This window comes from Pundamilia nyererei, unplaced genomic scaffold (genome assembly GCF_000239375.1).
Source record: "Pundamilia nyererei isolate P.nyererei 1_Seehausen unplaced genomic scaffold, PunNye1.0 scaffold00015, whole genome shotgun sequence".
Classification (NCBI taxonomy): Eukaryota; Metazoa; Chordata; class Actinopteri; order Cichliformes; family Cichlidae; genus Pundamilia; species Pundamilia nyererei.
In genome coordinates, this window is record NW_005187416.1 from 3,776,830 (window position 1) to 3,782,823 (window position 5,994).

The window sequence follows — 5,994 nt, forward strand, 5'->3', positions numbered from 1 at the left end:
TGGACGGTTCTATTGATGCTCCTTGATTGTTTGCCACATAGATTGATCTCCTGTTTATGCCTCATGTTGCCTCAAATGACAGACTTTGTCATACTAACATTAGACCTCTCCACACTTGATGAGTAAAACCTTTAAAGACTGATTTGGCTTGGACACAAAAAACCTAGTTGGTTCTATGTGCTCTTTACTAAACTTTCATTGCTTTATTTACAGTTGACAATAATCCTCATATATTTTATACAGGGCCTTGGAGCAGCCTCACTGTGCATCGACTTCCTGAATCAAACTGTTTTATCTCTCTTCCTTCTCTTCCCTTTAAGCTTGCTTATGATTGGCTGCCCATCATGAACACACACTGGAGCAGCAGGAGGGCGGAGCTTCTGTGGTAGAGTGTGGGGTTGCAGCAGTCTGTCTTACTGGATCACGATTATTCTTTGTGGCACAGATTCAATAAGGTGCTGGAAACATTCCTCTGAGGTTTTGGTCCATGTTGATGTGATAAAATTCATGCAGCTGATGCCACGATGAGCCCAAAAGTGCTCTACTGGATTGAGATTTGGTGACTGTGGAGGACATTTGAGTACAGTAAGTTTTGTGACACGGTGTGTTATCCTGCTAGAAGCATCAGCCATTAGAAGATGGGTACACTGTGGTCATAAAAGAATGGGCTTAAGCAGCAACAATACTCAGCTAGGCTGTGGCAGTTAAGTGATGCTCAGTTGGTCCTAAGGGACCCAAAGTGTGCAAAGAAAATATCTTCCACACAACCACCATCCTGAACACAAGGCAGGATGGATCCATGCTTTCATGTGACTTACATCACAGTCTGATGCTACAATTCCAAAGGTCACAGCAGAAATCAAAGCTGCTGAATTTGGTCAGTCCCTGCAAACTGTAGCTCCAGGTGTCTGTTCTTAGCTGAGCTTAACTTCAAAGTTTGGTTGTAATAAATTGTTATTTGACTTACTGTCGTCTTCTTATCACATTGAAACAGTCATTTCCCTCTGATTTCTGCATCAACAAGGCATTTTCACCCAAAGAACTGCTCACTGGATAGTTTGTCTTTTTTTAGGCAGTTCCCTTTAAACCCTACAGACAGGCTTGTGCAGAAAAATCCCAGAAGATCAGCAGTTTCTGAAATGCTCAGACCAGCCTGTCTGGCATTGACATCCATGCCAAGTTCCAAGTTGCTTCCACATTTTGAACTTCAGCAGGCTATCTCAACCACGTCTACAGACAAAAGCAGACTAGATCTTCTTTTAGTAATTTAATTTATAGTTATAATGATGAACACAATTTTGTTTTGAGGAAATTCTATATTTTCTATTGTGGCATTGTTGTATTTTTAGAATAGTAATCCTGTGTAAGCTGGACTTCAGCAAAGCAGCACTGTTGTATCTATATATATACCGCAGTGTCACATCCATTCAAATATGCATTAACCTTCTGATATAACCAGCATCAGGACACAGAGACATCTCCCCACTTTAATCACTGACTCCTGACGCTTTCCTCTCTCCTCTCATCCTTTCATGCTCCACTGTCTGTACTCCTCAAAGTCACATGAAACACACAGACACATATGTCTGAAGCACACTAACACACACACACACACACACACACACACACACACACACACACACACACACACACACACACACACAGTCACCTGAATCTGAAGACCCTGACTCAGCATTTAACAAGTGTCACTCAAGGGCAACACACACTAACTCACACAGCTGGAGTTTGGGAGAGATTAGCGATGGTGTGTGTGTTGGTGTGTCTTACCTTTGTGGCCCGTACTGTCATGCTTCCAGGACTTGAAGCAGCTGAGTCCCATGCTGCAGCACTCCTGCGAAGCGCAAACTTCACACGGCAATGAGGAATTTTTTTTGAAGACTAGTAACTGAATGTGAGCATTTCGGAGAGTGCAGTTGCATAAAAATGAAAAAACAAACATACAAAACAAGATTCTTCTAATTTTGCTGTCGTTGCACTTACTCTTCCTCCTCCTATCAGCACCCAGTTTCATCTAGCAGGATTTCAGTCTGGTTTTGAACATCTTGGTAGCTCAAAAGGAGCTGGAAAAACCTTTATGGGGGGTATTTCTGGATGGACGTGGACCATGACATACACAATCTTGGAAATGTCCTTGGGTGAAGGTAAACTTTAGATTCTTGGTGGATAATACTGCTTAAAGAGAAGTTCTGGTAGAAATATTTTTAATATGAAATTCCAGATCCCAGCAGGAAGCTTTCTTGGGAAGTTTCAGAGAATTTCTTTCTTTCTTGTGTCTTCTTGTTTTCCTCTTCTATTACTACCCAGTTTTAGTTAGTAGAGTAGTTTTGAACTCCTTGGCACACCATAAAGAGCTCATACTTGTTCAAAAAAAAACTTCAGAAATAGACATTGTTGGTGGACAAAGACCACAAAACACATGTTGTTGTATAGACTTTGGTCTTTTTTTAGTGAAAACTCTTGCAGAGATGCATTTGATGAAGAATTGACCTCAATTTCTTGATGAATACTGTATCAAATGTACATAAAAAAGTGATCCTGATAGTGACAGAAGCTTAATACTATATGTCATTTGAATTGTTTTTTACAAAGAGCTTCCTTCTTAAATGTAAAGACAATCACACATTTCTTGAAAAGAAGTCCAAGTGGATATCAAACCTTAAATACAGGATCCAAATGATTCAGTTCCTCTTGAAGATGATTTCTTGGTGGATATTGTAACGTCAAATGCCTTAAAAGGAAGTTTAAACCAAAGCACGAGATCCAGAAGGATATTAAAATCCTGGAAACCTCAACTTGGCCTTGATTGACAAAAATTTCGACAAAGAATCTTGTAAAGCTGCTGTTCCATCTGTAAACAGACATGTGTCTGAAGGAGAGGTTTCTCGTAGATGAGGGGTGTGAGATTTTAACTTCAAATGGAATGATATCTCATGGTTACAGAGCTTCTTCGGTACAAGATTTCAGCTTTGGGATTTGCTGGACAAACACATTATGGGAGGTTCCTGGAGGGAGTCTGTTTTTCTTTAAAGTTGTCATGTTAAATTAGATTTCTAGTGGATACTACTGGACATTAAGCAAAGGGAAGTTCCAGTATACTGCACTCTTTCCCACCTCTGCAAGCAGACAGCTCATCTCTCATGCTCTTCTTAAAATAGTTTTCCCTTCTTCCTTTGAAAATCTTCATTGGGCTTGAGCACCTTGTGTTGAATTTAGGTTGTGGCTACCTAAACAAAAAACAATCACAATTTTTGGCAACATTTTTTCTGCTCTGTGAACACAAATGAAAAGATGCATAGCAAGCACAACCTTCCAAATGTTCCAAGTTGCTTGTTAATGAAGCTTCTTCAAATAGCTGTTTTCTCCCTGCAGAACTTCTGTTACATGTCAGCCATTACCCCAGCAGATTTCTCTATATCCAGAGCCCAAGACGTCCAGTCTTCATTTTTCCTTTTCCTCAGACACCCATGAACTCATCACTACCTCCAGGAGTGAAACGTCTCACTTTACTTCCTGTATCTCACGATGACTATCAACGGATCAGTATGATTTCCACCCGTCTCTCCCTTTGCATTTCTTTTTAATTGTATATTTTCTTTCAGAAGTTAAAAAGTAAAACCATCTATCCCCCTCCCCATTTTCAGTCCCTCCTACCAGAGAATCAAACTACTCCATCTTCTATTTGGAAAGACACAATCTTAATACTTATTCCTGCATCCTTCCTCGTCTCCCTCTTCACGTCCTTTGCTTTATCTGCTCGTTATCTTGCAGTCTCGCTCCAGTTACAGTCTACACATCTTAATGTCCACGTCATTGCCAGCCCTTTCCTTCTTCTTCCTCCTCTCCATCCCTTTCTATCTGTATCTCTCGTTGTCCCTCCCTTTGTCCCCATCCAGCTTGTCCTTCTGTCTCATTCCCACTATCCCCCTCTCTCTCTCTCTCTCTCTCTCTGTCTCTTAATTTCCCAGCAGTCTGTATGCCCCCACTTGGCCCCCTCCCCATTTACCTCATCAATAACCATAGTCTCTGCGTGTGCGTGAAGGCTGTGCATTAGGAAAATTGGTTCACTGCGACGCAGTGCTGTTTTACCAAAGTAATCACAGCTGATGGTGAGAGAGAGAGAGACAGAGAAATGGAGAGAGAGAGATGATCTGGCTCAAATTCTGCTGCTGCTGAAGTATGGCCTGCTGCAGAGAGCGTGCACACACACACACACACACACACACACACACACACACACACTGGTACCATGATTCAAGCAGACATTAAAGTAAGAGAGGCTGTCCGGTCCAGTCAACTTTTGAACTCCATTAAAGTATGAGGAGCCTCTCTCGCAATACAGTCCAATTCAATAAGCTTCATTGGCCTGATGTAGGATATAATGTACAGTGTACTCCTGGAGCCTTTTTCAATACAAGGAATCAAATAAACAGTTGTCTGCCTAAAGGTCAATACATCAAAAGAATGTGGACATGTGAACTTTACAGTCAAGCTTGACCCCACGAGAACAAAAACAAAAAAGGAGTGGTCAATTTTGAAGGGGGCTGAACAGCCACAGGTATAAAGGGGCCCTCTTGTGGTCATATGAATGACCGAATGTAAACCATCCAACATTTGGACAGATCTAATGTTACACAGAATCTGTATGAGAGTGTCTCAGCTGTAGGGCCAGGGGCTCCTGTTGAAATGATGCTGTAGTGATGTGTAGGTGGACCAGTTTATTTTATTTTATTATTTTATTCATAATTTTCAGGCAAACTTTGACCTGTTTTAACATTTGACAGCACTAAAAATACCTTAAGTGTCATTCTTTTATCCTGAAATTTGATGATTTTTCCTAAAAGTATCCAAAATGTGAATAAAATCTTTACTTTCCCCTGGGGCTGTTCCAGGCCTAAGTTCAGATGGATTTTAGATCCACTAATGTGCTGCCATTTCAGTGAGTGTGGGAAACAGATGTGCAAGTCCCACACATGCAAGGTTTCCTAACACCGCATTAAATGTACAGACTAGTTTGCAAAAAGCAAACTAATATTGATAATTCTAGATTGTACTTACGAGGACTGTCTTTATAATACAGCAGTGAAGACAGTGTCTAGTGATTGTGGTGGTTATATAATAAAACAGAACAGTTCCAGAAAGTTCTTCCCTTTTCGCTTTTAAAAAACTACTTTAAAATCATTATGGCAGTTAGTTTTTCATGTTTTAGGTAAAATGATGTGTGAAAATACACATTTATCACTGAAAATAAGAGTTGTAAATCCTAAAAAACACGCTCTCTATACTCTTGGAAACATTAATTAGACTTTAACAATTGTTTACTGATGTCAGACGAGCTATTTTTACATTCTAAATCAATCTATGATTCAAAATGACTTATTATGATTGGCCTGGGTCACAACTCACCTGAACTAGATTCATGAACAAATATGAACAGTATACAAAGGTTAATGGCATTATAAAATTGATCTGTAAATGGTTCTAGATGCAGTCTAGTAAGATTTATGTCCCCAACCTAAAAGCAACCATAATGTTAACATGTTCAGATGCTGCCAGATAACGCAGTCGAGCACTACCTGTTTGAAAGCCAAACAATCTCCAACAGCCATCGCGCCTAAAGCTTTTTAGCCCTGTTGAATCACTTCCTCACTTTTTCTGAGACAACAAGCAGCCTTAAGTAAGAAAAATAAAAAACACAATAACAAACACAAAATTCCCAGTTTGCGACACACAGTTGTATCCGTGTCTGTCTGCTCCTGCCGTACTGTAACTCTGCTGGTTTGTGTGACTGATTGACTATATTCTAATCACAGCTGAGAGCTTTCACATCTGTCTGTCAATACATCTGGCAGTGAAAAGGACACTCTTCATTAGAAAGTGGTGTGTGTGTGTGTGTGTGTGTGTGTGTGTGTGTGTGTGTGTGTGTGAGAGAGAGAGAGAGAGCGCACACCTGTAATTATCACATTATGGGGACAT